This window comes from Polypterus senegalus, chromosome 5 (genome assembly GCF_016835505.1).
Source record: "Polypterus senegalus isolate Bchr_013 chromosome 5, ASM1683550v1, whole genome shotgun sequence".
Taxonomy (NCBI): domain Eukaryota; kingdom Metazoa; phylum Chordata; class Cladistia; order Polypteriformes; family Polypteridae; genus Polypterus; species Polypterus senegalus.
The window spans coordinates 202,089,096-202,104,740 of NC_053158.1; the positions used below are offsets into that span (position 1 = coordinate 202,089,096).

The 15,645-nt window shown below is 41.8% G+C and overlaps 1 protein-coding gene across 1 annotated transcript in view; it reads left to right on the plus strand.

The window, feature by feature from the left end:
- The window catches only part of efr3a (EFR3 homolog A (S. cerevisiae)), a 306,258-nt gene that overhangs the window by 167,547 nt on the left and 123,066 nt on the right, over positions 1-15,645 (plus strand). The window lies entirely within an intron of this gene.

Sequence of the window (15,645 nt, forward strand, 5' to 3'; positions counted from 1 at the left end):
GTATATATATATATAAATATATATATATATATATATTTTTATATATATATATATATATATATATATATATATATATATATATATTGAAATAGTTTTACTGTCAAATAATGCAAAGAGAACGCGACACGTTTTTCGCCCTAATTCTGGGCTCATCAGGTGTACACACTCACTGCACCCCCTCTTGGGAATCGAACCTCGGATGTCAGCACTAGAGGCAAAGCCTCTTGCGTTGTAACACGGCGTGTGGTTCGTTTATTTCACAGTATGTAGATCGGGGTATATATATATATCTATATGAAAATACCTGCGCTTTGCAGCGGAGAAGTAGTGTGTTAAAGAAGTTATGAAAAAGAAAAGGAAACATTTTAAAAATAACGTAACATGATTGTCAATGTAATTGTTTTGTCACTGTTATGAGTGTTGCTATCATCAAGGATTTGATTATCATTATTTCTTTCAATCAGGTTCATATTTGGAGGATGTGTTTTGTTCAAGTTATATTCCGTGTTTGTCAATCGTTGTAAAGATATCAGGTTTCATTCATCAATTCCTTTCTTACTACATCAATAAACAGCTCGTCTTCCTCTTTATTTGAGACATCACACACTGCATGCACAGTTTTTTTTTTACACTGCCTTCCTTTAGGTGGACATTGAATTTTTCCACCGTGTGCTTTGTTTCCGCAGTAGCTACACTTATGAATATGCTTGTATGCGTCATTAGCGCGGTAGAGTGTTTCTATTGGATTGCCGCTGACGGATGGCCTTATATGGGCAGGCACTCAATTACGTGGGAGGTGTGACGATGAGAGACACAACTCTGCCTCACATGGCGACCGAGCTGCAGTCTATGGCCGGTATATATGTACATAAGTAGGTTCCAGTTATGACCGTTACACGTAGAATTTCGAAATGAAACCTGCCCAACTTTTGTACGTAAGCTGTAAGGAATGAGCCTGCCAAATTTCAGCCTTCTACCTACACAGGAAGTTGGAGAACTTGTGATGAGTCAGTCAGTGAGTGAGGGCTTTGCCTTTTATTAGTATAGATTTAGAAATATTTCTGATTTTGATACAGATTTAAATGCTTAACTCTCTTTTGTTGATTTCATTCTATTTTGCCCTTTCTCTGTGCAGTTTTCCCCCTGTTTCTTATTGATGACAATTAAAAACGAGCAGAGCAGACACGCTGGCAGACAACACTGAATAATCCATCCATCCATTATCCAACCCGCTATATCCTAACTACAGGGTCACGGGGGTCTGCTGGAGCCAATCCCAGCCAACACAGGGTGCAAGGTAGGAAACAAACCCTGGGCAGGGCACCAGCCCAATGCAGAACACACACACACAAACACACCCTCATACCAGGGACAATTTAGGACCGCCAATGCACCGAACCTGCATGTCTTTGGACTGTGGGAGGAAACCCACACAGACACTGGGAGAACATGCAAACTCCACGCAAGGAGGAAGCGAACCCAGGTCTCCTAACTGCAAGGCAGTAGTGCTACCCACTGCGCCACCATGCCGCCCCCACAGAATTATCAAAGGCTGCCACTACTTTAGCATCAGACCCACGAAATAGTAAATAATGGATTAATTAAACAATTAGAACACCTAGAAAAGTAGAATGAAAATCAAGATGAAAATATTGTTAAAAAGAAAAAAATACATTATTCCCATATAACTGCTTGGTACATTTTAATATATATGTTACGGCCAAAACCCAAAGTTCTGCCTGTTCCCGAATTGGCTGGCCATTTCGCATTTTGGCTGAGAATTGTGGCCAAAGTCTGAATTACTAGAAATGACCAGCGTATATGCTGCTTTGGCCAGCCATTTCGCAAAGTGGTGAGAACTCCCAGGCCAAAATCTGATGCGCTGATGTAAGACTGTGTCCGCTCAAGGTGCAAAGATGCTTAAAAACTTTCAGATGCAGATTCAGAAGTGAGTTTTCCATTCTGCACACAAGGCGGGTCTTGATCAGAAAGCGGGCGCCACTTCAGGCGGCCTTCCCCCTCGCCCAAACACTAAGGTCAATAAAATAGGTCCCTGATGTTAAGTCACTATTTTAGGGTTAAAATGATAAAAGAAATATGAAACCTACTTATATTATATTATTATCTTAATTATTATGAAGCAACCACGTGACGTCCGCTTTCTGAACAAGATGCCGCCAAGGCTACACTCGATGCAATTGCACTACTAAGGGTGCAACAAATTGCTGCTCATGCCTTTTTTCTTCCGACTTTGGCCGATTGCCCCGTGCCATTTCGCAAACTGCCTGGCTAAATCCCGAAATTGAGGAAAAGATCGGACATTGGCTGGTCAATTTACGACGACATTGGCTATTTCCCGCTTTGGCCAATTTCGGGTTTTGGCCGTAACATACATATATATATAGTGAGCTGGGGGGCTGATCGCACCCCTAGAGATTACAGATGCTCCTGGGAAAACCCCTGAAAACGCTGACAGACTACCTTCACATTGCTCCTTACCTTATTTGCGCTCTTTCACGTGACAAACCTCTTGCGCCGTACTCTGCATACTTAAAAGCCTGTACAGCACCTGTCAGTTTTGGAATTGATTGTTTTACTTCTCTCTCTGACATTCTCTGACATTCTCTGCTCCTGGCGGAACTGTCATCTCTGACTTGTCATGGAGCACGTTTAAACTTTTGAAAAAAGAGACGAATGTTTGTTTGCAGCGTCTGAATAAAGTTCCTGTTTTCTACAACCTCCTGTGTTTCTGTGTAAATCTGTGACCCAAGCGTGACAAATATATATACATATATATATATATATATATATATACTCAGCAAAAAAAGAAACGTCCCTTTTTCAGGACTGTGTATTTCAACAATAATGTTTTAAAAATCCAAATAACTTTACAGATCTTCATTGTAAAGGGTTTAAACAATGTTTTCCATGCATGTTCAATTAACCATAATCAATTAATTAACATGCACCTGTGGAATGGTCGTTAAGACCTCAACAGCTTACAGAAAGTAGACATTTAAGGTCACAGTTCTAAAAACGCAGGACACTAAAGAGACTTGTCTACCGACTGTGAAAGATGCCCAGGGTCCCTGCTCATCTGCGTGCGTGCATTAGGCCTGCTGCAGGGAGGCATGAGGACTGCTGAATAAATTGCCATGTCCGCACTGTGAGACGCCTAAGACAGCGCTACAGGGAGACAGGAAGGACAGCTGATCATCCTCGCACTGGAAGACCACGTGTAACAACACCTGCACAGGATCGGTACATCCGAATATCACACCTGCATGACAGGTACAGGATGGCCACAACAACTGCCCGAGTCACACCAGGAACACACAATCCCTCCATCAGTGCTCAGACTGTCCGCAATAGGCTGAGAGAGGCTGGACTGAGGGCTTGTAGGCCTGTTGTAAGACAGGTCCTTACCAGACATTACCAGCAACAACGCCGCCTATGGGCACAAACCCACCTTCGCTGGACCAGACAGGAGTGGCAAAAAGTGCTCTTCACTGATGAGTCACGGTTTTGTCTCACCAGGGGTGATGGGCGGATTCGTGTTTATCGTTGAAGGAATGAGCGTTACACGAGGCCTGTACCCTGGAGGCGGGATCGATTTGGATCAATGGCTAGGGCCATTCCCCCCAGAAATGTCCAGAAACTTGCAGGTGCCTTGGTGGAAGAGTGGGGTAACATCTCACAGCAAGAACTGACAAATCTGGTCCAGTCCATGAGGAGGAGATGCACTGCAGTACTTCAAGCAGCTGGTGGCCACAAATTGGCACTAAGGGGCCTAAAGTGTTCCAAGAAAACATCCCCACACCATTACACACCACCACCAGCCTGCACAGTGGTAACAAGGCATGATGGATCCATGTTCTCATTCTGTTTACACCAAATTCTGACTCTACCATTTGAATGTCTCAACAGAAATCGAGACTCATCAGACCAGGCAACATTTTTCCAGTCTTCAACTGTCCAATTTTGGTGAGCTTGTGCAAATTGTAGCCTCTCTTTCCTATTTGTAGTGGAGATGAGTGGTACCGGTGGGGTCTTCTGCTGTTGTAGCTCATCGCCTCAAGGTTGTGCGTGTTGTGGCTTCACATGAATGCTTTGCTTCATACCTCGGTTGTAACGAGTGGTTATTTCAATCAAAGTTACTCTTCTATCAGCTTGAATCAGTCGGCCCATTCTCCTCTGACCTCTAGCATCAACAAGGCATTTTTAGCCCACAGGACTGCATGCTGGATGTTTTTCCCTTTTCACACCATTCTTTGTAAACCCTAGAAATGGTTGTGCGTGAAAATCCCAGTAACTGAGCAGATTGTGAAATACTCAGACCCGCCCGTCTGGCACCAACAACCATGCCACGCTCAAAATTGCTTAAATCACCTTTCTTTTCCATTCTGACATTCAGTTTGGAGTTCAGAGATTGTCTTGACCAGGACCACAGCCCTAAATGCATTGAAGCAACTGCCATGTGATTGATTGATTAGATAATTGCATTAATGAGAAATTGAACTGGTGTCCCTGATAATCCTTTAGGTGAGTGTATATACATATATACATACACACACACATATATAAACATATATATACATATATATACTGTACATATACAGTAATCCTCCTCGATGCGGGGTTGCGTTCCAGATCCCCGCGATAGGTGAAAAATCATGCAGTAGAAACCATAGGTTTGTATGGTTATTTTTCTATATTTTAAGCCCTTATAAACTCTCCCACCCTGTTAACATTATTAGAGCCCTCTAGACACAGTTTAAACTGTGCTCCATTACAAGACAGAGATGACAGTTCTTTCTCACAATTAAAAGAATGCAAACATATCTTCTCTTCAAGCGAGCACCGTCAGGAGCAGAGAATGTCAGAGAGATAGAGAGGCGTGACAGAAAAACAAACAATCAAAAATCAATCGTGCTGTTGGGCTTTTAAGTATGAGCACAGCGATAAAGCAGCCATAAAGAAGGGAGCAATGTAAGTAGTCTTTCAGCATTTTTTAGAGTAGCCTCCGTATCTTCTAGGCAAGCGGCCTCTGTGCAAACAACCCCTCTGCTCACACCCCCTCCGTCAGAAGCAGAGAGCGTCAGAGAGAGCGAGATTAAAGCAAACAATCAAAAAATCAATACATGCTTTTGGGCCACTGCGATAAAGCGTCATTTCTTAGAGTAAGCGTCCATATCTTCTAGGCAAACAGCCCCTCTGCTCACACCCCTCCGTCCAGAGCAGAGAATGTCAGAGAAAAGACAGAGAAAAGCAAACAATCCTTTCGGGGAAGCACATGCGTATATCATTGAGGAGTTTTGGTTAATATATAATACATGCTCTGATTGGATTTAGCTTCTGCGATCCGTAATAAGCGTCCCTTGTATGAAATCAACTGGGCAAACAAACTGAGGAAACCGCGTACTTTAAATTAAAAGACACATTGTCATGAAATCCGTGAACCAGCGAAAATCCATTGATATAAATTTAGATATGCTTACATTTAAAATCGCGATGGAGTGAAGCCGCAAAAGTCGAGCCGATATAGCGAGGATTACTGTATACACATACATATATACATATATATATATATATATATATATATATATATATATATATATATATATATATATGTATATATACACACATAAATCCACATATATACACACATACATACACACACACACACACATATATATATATATATATACCCTTTGGGGTCTGCGAGCAGCTGTTGCTGGGGTGCCAAAATCCATCGAAGAAGAAAAATGAAAACATTATTTGTATAAAATCTTAATTTATCTATCCATGCCTAAATAATTAAATGGGCAGGCTGTTTCGTATCAGTGCAATGCTGTTTGTTAAAAGCGGATGATTTCGCTCTTACGTTGCACTTACTGTAGTGCTGCATTGGGTATTATGAACTATCGTATCTATTCAAGTTTTATTTAAATTTTAAATCTAAGTAATTTTATTTGAGTAAAAGAAATATCTTTTGGTAGGAATGTAAGTTAAATTTAGTCATCATTGCATACATTTTTCTTCACCATAGAAATTTAAAGACTAAATTCAACTCACATTCCTACCAAAGATATTTCTGTCAACTAAATAGAACCTACTTATATCCAAATAGAACTTGAAAAGATATATTTTTTGAATCTGATTGTGCATTTTAGATCGACTTGGCGTGCACTTCATTGATCCAGCGTGTTATTGTGCTCTCGCCTGCCTGCCTTAATAAGTTACCATAAACTTCGCTCTTACTTTTTACCGTTCATTTAATCATGGCTAGTCGCAAAAAAATTAATAAATGGAAGGAGGATTACACTGAGTATGGCTTTACCAAAACAATTATTGATGGCGAATAAAGTCTATTATCTATATAATATTACTATAAAGTCTAAAATCTATTATTCATAAAGCTTCAATTGGTGATCTGTTTTTCTGCATTAACTTCATATTTTTCATACTTCTTCTTTAACCAAGCACGTGTGAAATCGGCGTAAATCCGTCACAGAGTCTGAGAGTAAAATAATCGAAGCGGTGATATATATGTATGTGTGTGTGTATATATAATATATGTTTGTGTATATATATATATATATATATATATATATATATATAGAGAGAGAGAGAATATATATACACAGAGAGAGACTTTTACTGTCAAATAATGCAAAGAGAACACGACACGTGTTTCACCCTAATTCTGGGCTTATCAGGCGTACACACTCACTGCACCCCCCTCTTGGGAATCGGACGTCAGCACTACTAGAGAAGCCTCTTGCATTATAACACGCGTGTGGATTCGTTTATTTCACGAGTATGTAGATCGGGGTATATATATCTATATCAAAATACCCGCACATACTTGGCGAAGTAGTGTGTTAAAGTTATGAAAAAGAAAAGGAAACATTTTAAAAAAGCAACATGATTGTCAATGTAATTGTTTTGTGAGTGTTATGAGTGTTGCTGTCATCAAGGATTTGATTATCATTATTTCTTTCAATCAGGTTCGTGTATTTGGAGGATGTTTTTGTTCAAGTTATATTCCGTGTTTGTCAATGCGTTGTAAAGATATCAGGTTTCATTCATGATTCCTTTCTTACTACATCAATAAACATCGTCTTCCTCTTTATTTGAGACATCACACTGCATGCACAGTTTTTTTTTTGCACTGCCTTCTTTTAGGTGGACATTGAATTTTTCCACCGCGTGCTCGGCGACCGAGCTGCAGACTATGGCGGTATATATGTACACAAGTAGGTTCCAGTTATGACCTTTCTGGCGTAGCATTTGAAATGAAACCTGCCCAACTTTTGTAAGGAAGCTGTAAGGAATGAGTCTGCCAAATTTCAGCCTTCTACCTACACGGGAAGTTGGAGAATTAGTGATGAGTCAGTGAGTCAGTCAGTCAGTGAGGGCTTTGCCTTTTATTAGTATAGATTTAGAAATATTTCTGATTTTTGCTACAGATTTAAATGCTTAACTCTCTTTTGTTGATTTCATTCTATTTTGCCCTTTCTCTGTGCAGTTTTCCCCTGTTTCTTATTAATGACAATTAAAAGCGAGCAGAGCAGACATGCTGGCAGACAACACTGAATAATCCATCCATCCATTATCCAACCCGCTATATAATAACTACAGGGTCACGGAGGTCTGCTGGAACCAATCCCAGCCCAATGCAGGACACACACACACCCACACACACACCCACACAACAGGGACAATGTAGGACAACCAATGCACGAACCTGCCTGTCTTTGGACTGTGGGAGGAAACCCACACAGACTTCGGGAGAACATGCAAAGTACACACAGGGAGGACCGGGGAAGGCCCGGGTCACCTAACTGCGAGGCAGCAGTGCTACCCACTCGCCACCATACGCCCACACAGAATTATCAAAGGCTGCCACTACTTTAGCATCAGATCCACAAATTAGTAAATAATGGATTAATTAAACAATTAGAACACCTAGAAAAGTAGAATGAAAATATTGTTAAAAAGAAAAAATACATTATTCCCATATAACTGCTTTGTACATTTTAATATATATGTTATGGCCAAAACCCAAAGTTCTGCCTGTTCCAGTGGCTGGCCATTTGCATTTTGGCTGAGAGGTGTGGCCAAAGTCGAATTACTACAAATGACCAGCGTATATGCTGCTTTGGCCAAGCCATTTAGCAAAGTGGTGAGAACTCCCAGGCCAAAATCTGATGCGCTGATGTAAGACTGTGTCCGCTCAAGGTGCAAAGATGCTTAAAAACTTTCAGATGCAGATTCAGAAGTGAGTTTTCCATTCTGCACAGAGAAACTGCTCAAAGCGGGTCTTGATCAGAAAGTGAAGCGCCACTTCAGGCCTTCCCCTCACCCAAACACTAACCTTAAAGTCAATAAAATAGGTCCCTGATGTTAAGTCAATATTTTAGGGTTAACATGATAAAAGAAATGTGAAACCTACTTATATTATATTATTATCTTAATTATTATGGAAGCAACCGTGGCGTCCGCTTTCTGAACAAGATGCGCGTAAGGCTACACTTTCGATGCAATTGCACTACTAAGGGTGCAACAAATTGCTGCTCATGCCTTTTTTCTTCCGACTTTGGCCGATTGCCCCGTGCCATTTCGCAAACTGCCTGGCTAAATCCCGAAATTGAGGAAAAGATCGGACATTGGCTGGTCAATTTACGACGACATTGGCTATTTCCCGCTTTGGCCAATTTCGGGTTTTGGCCGTATATATATATATATATATATTTTTTTTTTTTTCAAAAAATTTTTTCTAATTACTATATTGTTCCCAAAGCACAGAACTTGGGAAATAACACATCACTTAATTAGTCCAGGCCTCCAATTAAAAACAGAAGCTGGTTAGAACAAAAACCTGCAGCCACAGTGGGCCCCCAGGACTGAGGTTGGGAATCACTGGAATAAGCGAGTTTCACTATTTGTGCATAGCTTTTGTGAATCCTGGGCGCGTACAACCACCCTAACTCCTGACGCAGACAGGCAGAACACAGGATCAACACAACAACCGCTTTATTTACAATTTTGTGCACAAATACCAGCAGCAACACACACAAAATCCAGTCCCTTGTCAGCCGCCAGTCCATCCGCCTCCACTTCCCCTCAGGCTTTGTAACAATTGCCTGATACAGGACACGATTCCTACACTTCACCATCCAAGAGGGAAGTGGACAACATTTGATGGATAAAATAGCATTAAAATATTCGGTCCCTGCCCCCTCTTCTCCCCTATATGCGCACCAACCCAAAAATACTTGGCAAAAATCAGAAGGAAGTTGGACTGGTATTGGAGTAAAAACTTCCTTTTAATATCTGACGTGCCTTATGGAAACAGTAGGATTTCAGCTGTGACATTAAATTTATTGGATTAATAGAAAATATGCAATATGCATCATAACAAAATTAGATAGGTGCATAAATGTGGGCAACAGAGATATGACATCAATACTTAGTTGAGCCTCCTTTTGTTAATCTAACAGCCTCTAGACGCTGTCCTCCTATAGCCTGTGATGAGTGTCTGGATTCTGATGGAGGTATTTCTGACTCTTCTTCATATAAAATCTCTCCAGTTTAGTTCAATTTGATGGACAGCCTGCTTCAGATCATCCCATAGATTGTCGATGATATTCAAGTCAGGGGACTGTGACGGCCATTCCAGAACATTGTACTTCTCCCTCTGCATGAATGCCTTTGTAGATTTCCAACTGTGTTTTGGGTCATTGTCTCGTTGGAATATCCAACCCCTGCTTAAGTAACTTCAACACTTATGACTGATGCTTGAACATTATCCTGAAGAATGTGTTGATATTGGGTTGAATTCATCTGACCCTCAACTTTTGGAACCTCCACCAAATTTGACAGGAGGTAACAGACGTTTTTCTTGGAATGCGGTGTTCTTCTTCTGCCATGCAAAGTGCTTTTTGTTCTGACCAAATAACTCCATTTCTGTCTCATCAGTCCAAAGCACTTTGTTCCAAAATGAATCTGGCTTGTCTAAATGAGCATTGGCATACAACAAGCGACTCTGTTTGTGGCGTGAGTGCAGAAAGGGCTTCTTTCTCATCACCCTGCCATACAGATGTTCTTTGTGCAAATTGCGCTGAATTGTAGAGCAATGTACAGACACCATCTGGAGCGAGATGTTCTTCCAGGTCTTTGGAGGTGATCTGTGGTTGTCTGTAACCATTCTCACAATCCTGACTCTTCATATGCCACTCCTGTATTTGTCTTGGCCTGTCAGACCTGAGTTGGTTTAACAGCAACTGTGCCTGTGGCCTTCCATTTCCTGATTCCATTCCTTACAGTTGAAGCTGACAGTTTAAACCTCTGAGATGGCTTTTTGTAGCCTTCCCCTAAACCAGGAGACTCAACAATCTTTGTTTTCAGATCTTTTGAGAGTTGCTTTGAGGATCCCATGCTGTCTGTCACTCTTCAGCAGAGATTCAAAGGGAAGGAAGCACAACTTGTAATTGACCACCTTAAATACCTTTGACCACTCATGACTGGACACTCCTGTTGATGAAGTTCAAGGCTTCACGAGCTCATCCAGCCAAGTAATCAGCATTGAGCAGTGACAGGCATTCAAATCAGCAGAGTGACAAGGGGACACACATTTGTGCACAGCCAGTTTTTCACGTTTGATTTAAATTTCATACAACTAAATACTGCATCACTAAAAATCTTTGTTCGTAAAACACCGCAGTACTCCAAGGAAATGAAAGACATACCACTGATATCTTTTTTATTGAAAGGAGAGTCAATTATTATGCAGGCTGAGAGGGGGTCCCAAACTTTTTCATATGACTGTATATAAAAAAATACTTTTTAAAAACCACACTTATATTAAAAAGTGTACTAAAAAGTAAAAAAATAAGTCTCTCATACATCACTCATAAAATAATAGGTGGGCTTTTTCTAAGATTTTAAGAAGTGTTTTTTGAATGTTGATTGATGAAAAGCCCCCACACTTTAATTTTATAAGTGATGTATGAGAGTCTTATTTTTTACTTTTTAGTACACTTTTTAACTTAATATAAGCGTGATTTTTAAACAGTATTTTTTTATTTATATATTATTTTCAACTTTTTAGCCTAGGGTTGGGCGGCACAGTGGCGCAGTAGTAGCGCTGCTGCCTCGCAGTACGGAGACCTGGGTTCGCTTCCCGGGTCCTCCATGCATGGAGTTGGCATGTTCTCTACGTGTCTGCGTGGGTTTCCTCCGGGTGCTCTGGTTTCCTCCCACAGTCCAAAGATATGCAGGTTAGGTGGATTGGCGAATCTAAATTGTCTCTAGTGTGTGCTTGGTATGTGTGTGTGCGCCTTGTGGTGGTCTGGCACCCTGTCTGGGGTCTGTTTCCTGCCTTGCGCCCTGTGCTGGCTGGGATTTGCTTCCAGCAGACCCCCGTGACCCTGTAGTTAGGATATAGCGGGTTGGATGATGGACGGATGGATAGTCTTGGGTTTGTTTTATTTCTCTCAGTTACTAGCGCCATCTATTGGTGAAATCGTGAACTGTTCTTCATATGAAAATTTCATTTCTTGATTAACATGGATTAATTGATCGATTATTGAAACTTATTATTGATTAATGTATGGTCATAGGAAGTGAGTAAGTGTGCAAAATTTCAAGTCATTTGGACAATAGGAAGTGGGTTAAATATCGATTACAAGATTTGTACCAGGCAACAAACAGGTGACGTTAATACAGTGGGATGCAAAAGTTTGGGCAACCTTGTTAATAGTCATTATATTCCTGTATAAATTGTTGGTTGTTACGATAAAAAATGTCAGTTAAATCTATCATATAGGAGACACACACAGTGATATTTGAGAAGTGAAATGAAGTTTATTGGATTTACAGAAAGTGTGCAACAATTGTTCAAACAAAATCAGGCAGGTGCATAAATTTGGGCACCACAAAAAAGAAATGAAATCAATATTTAGTAGATCCGCCTTTTGCAGAAATTCCAGCCTCTAAACGCTTCCTGTAGGTTCCAATGAGAGTCTGGATTGTGGTTGAAGGTATTTTGGACCATTCCTCTTTACAAAACATCTCTAGTTCATTCAGGTTTGATGGCTTCCGAGCATGGACAGCTCTCTTTAACTCACACCACAGATTTTCAATTCTATTCAGGTCTGGGGACTGAGATGGCCATTCCAGAACGTTGTACTTGTTCCTCTGCATGAATGCCTTAGTGGATTTTGAGCAGTGTTTCGGGTTGTTGTCTTGTTGAAAGATCCAGCCCGGCGCAGCTTCAGCTTTGTCACTGATTCCTGGACATTGGTCTCCAGAATCTGCTGATACTGAGTGGAATCCATGCGTCCCTCAACTTTGACAAGATTCCCAGTCCCTGCACTGGCCACACAGCCCCACAGCATGATGGGACCAGCACCATATTTGACTGTAGGTAGCAGGTGTTTTTCTTGGAATGCTGTGTTCTTTTTCCTCCATGTATAACGCCCCTTGTTATGCCCAAATAACTCCATTTTAGTTTCATCAGTCCACAGCACCTTATTCCAAAATGAAGCTGGCTTGTCCAAATGTGCTTGAGCAGACCTCAAGCGGCTCTGTTTGTGCTTCCTCTTCATCACTCTCGCATGCAGCATCTCCTTGTGTAAAGTGCGCCGAATGGTTGAACGATGCCCAGTGACTCCATCTGCTGCAAGATGATGTTGTAGGTCTTTGGTGCTGGTCTGTGGGTTGACTCTGACTGTTCTCACCATTCGTCACTTCTGTCTATCCGAAATCTTTCTTGGTCTGCCACTTCGAGCCTTAACTTGAACTGAGCCTGTGGTCTTCCATTTCCTCAATATGTTCCTAACTGTGGAAACAGACAGCTTCAATCTCTGGGACAGCTTTCTGTATCCTTCCCCTAAACCATGACGGTGAACAATCTTTGTCTTCAGGTCATTTGAGAGTTGTTTTGTGACCCCATGTTGCTACTCTTCAGAGAAAATGAAAGGAGGAGGGAAACTTACAATGGACCCCCTTAAATACTCGGATTCACCTGTGTATGTAGGTCAGGGGTCACTGAGCTTACCAAGCCAATTGGAGTTCCAATAATTAGTTCTAAAAGTTTGGGAATCAATAAAATGACAACGGTGCCCAAATTTATGCACCTGCCTGATTTTGTTTGAACAATTATTGCACACTTTCTGTAAATCCAATAAACTTCATTTCACTTCTCAAATATCACTGTGTGTGTCTCCTATATGATAGATTTAACTGACATTTTTTATCGTAACAACCAACGATTTATACAGGAAAATAATGACTATTAACAAGGTTGCCCAAACTTTTGCATCTCACTGGTGGTAAGAAAAAAAAAAAACAGTCCTCGGGCAAAAATGGCTTCCTGACTGGCTATCCAGAAGAAATTTAGACACGAGTCTGACTGACCAACGGGAGCACCCAGAGAACCTCAACCCCTCTCGGGGATACGTCGCACTGTTTCAACTTTGGGGTGGCCACCCACAAATAGCAGACATCCCTGGCTGATGTCTGGTCCTGAAGATTCCTTTAAGCGTAGAGAGCCGCCTCCTTGCCTGCTGCTTTTTTCTTTTATCCTCCTCCCTGAAAAAGAAAAGTCCCCCTGCCGAAACATCCTTTCCCTGCTTAGTTGTTTACAGCAACATGAAGCCAGCAACTGACAACTGGAATCCTTTCCGTTTGGGGTCCTCCCAGCATTTGGTCGTCCACAAAAGTTCCTGAAGAGATATTGCTTAGTCACCCTCCCAGCCACATTATACAGTGACGGCCAGTCCAGAATGCCAACCCGTTTGACGTGTTGGGTAGACTTGGCACAGCTTTGTCATCTTCCTGCCGACTCTGGCTATCAAATGGTGGGTGACTGGCCCTTTCTATAGGGCACCCGGAAGGACTACAGGTGCCTAAAGAGCTTCTTTCCCTGGCCACATAAGGCCCCGGAAAGGTCCATGTGCCCACTGGCGGTGGCCATGGGTTCCAACAGGGTTGAGCTCCCATGCTTATGATCCGTGGCCCTGCTGGAACCCCAAGGGGCCTGTTCTCTGTCAGACCGGGGGAGAAACTGTCCTGAAAATACTCTCAACCCCGGTCCTTCCACACTCAGGGCGTCAGGCCGCCTGCCACACTTTGCACGGCAAGAAATAACCCGCAGTGTGTTTAGGCAAAATTTCCATTCCATTTGTATATTTTCCAGTAATAGGTGAGGAAACACAGGGACATTATTACTACGCTGCCTCACAGCCTTAAGAGACCTCCATTCTAGTCCTGGCCTGGGCGCTGTCTGTTTGGAGGCCGCAGATCTTTCACAGATAACACCGGGTGCTCTGCTTGTCCTCCAGCATCCCAAAGTTGCTTGTATTCAGCCAATTTGCTTCTCTTGACCTGACCGGACATGTATGAGGTTACACCGCGATGCACAGGGACCCCCGTTCTGAATTCCGTCCTGCTATCCAATGCTACTTTGGAGTGGCGCCAACTCCCTGCAACTTTGCAATAGAGATGTGGATTAAAAATGGAGTAGGTGTGTAATTAAACTGCGACTGGTCGTCTGTGGAGAAACTAAGAAGGGAGCACCTCTACCTATCAGCAGTGATGTAGGTTGCGCAGTTTGGCTTAAAGAACAGGAGAACAATCTGCACGAGAACAGGCCATTTAGCTCAACGAAACTCGCCAGTCCTATCCACTGAATTCTTCCAAAATTACACCAAGTCAGGTTTTGAAGGTCCCTAAAGTCCTACTGTCTACCCCACTACATGGTCAGTAATTCCAAATGTCAGAAAAAGAAAGAAAAGCTTCATAATGTTTGTGCAAATTTTACCCTTAACAAGTTTCCAACTGTGTCCCCATGTTCTTGATGAACTCATTTTAAAGTCACCGTCTCGATCTACTGGACTAATTCCCTTAATAATTTTAAACACTTCAGCCATGTTCCTTCTTCATCTCCTTTTTCTTAAACTGTAAAGGCTCAGCTCTTTTAATCTTTCCTCATAACTCATCCCCCGTACTCCTTGAATCAGCCCAGTCGCTCTTCTCTGGACCTTCTCTTGTGCTGCTATGTCTTTTTTGTACCCTGGAGACGCAAACTTCACCCAGGACTCCAGATGAGGCCACACCGGTGAGTTATAAAGGTTGAGCAGAACCTCCTGTGACTTGTACTCCACACGTAAAGGCGCTATATAACCTGACACTCTGTTAGCCTTCTTAATGACTTCTGTACACTGTCTGGAAGTCGATAACTTAGAGTCCACTATGATTCCTAAATCCGAAATAGGATTTCGATTTTCAGACCTCCCATTGTGTATTCAAACTTCATATTTTTTCTTGCTGCATGTAATACTTTACATTTACTGGAATTAAATTTCATCTGCCACAAATCTGTGTGCTGTCCAAGTCCCTCAGTGATGATTCAGTGGATTCAAGATTATCTGCCAATCCCAACTTGGTATCATCTGCAGACTTAACCAGCTTGTTATTTATATTCCTATACAAATCATTTTATATCTATTAAAATTAGCAGTGGCCTTAGCACTGCCCCCTGCTGGACACCACTCTTTACGTCAGCCAATTCTGATTGAGTTCCTCACACCCATCACCCTTTGCTTCCTGTGTCTGAGCCAATTCTGCACCCACCTA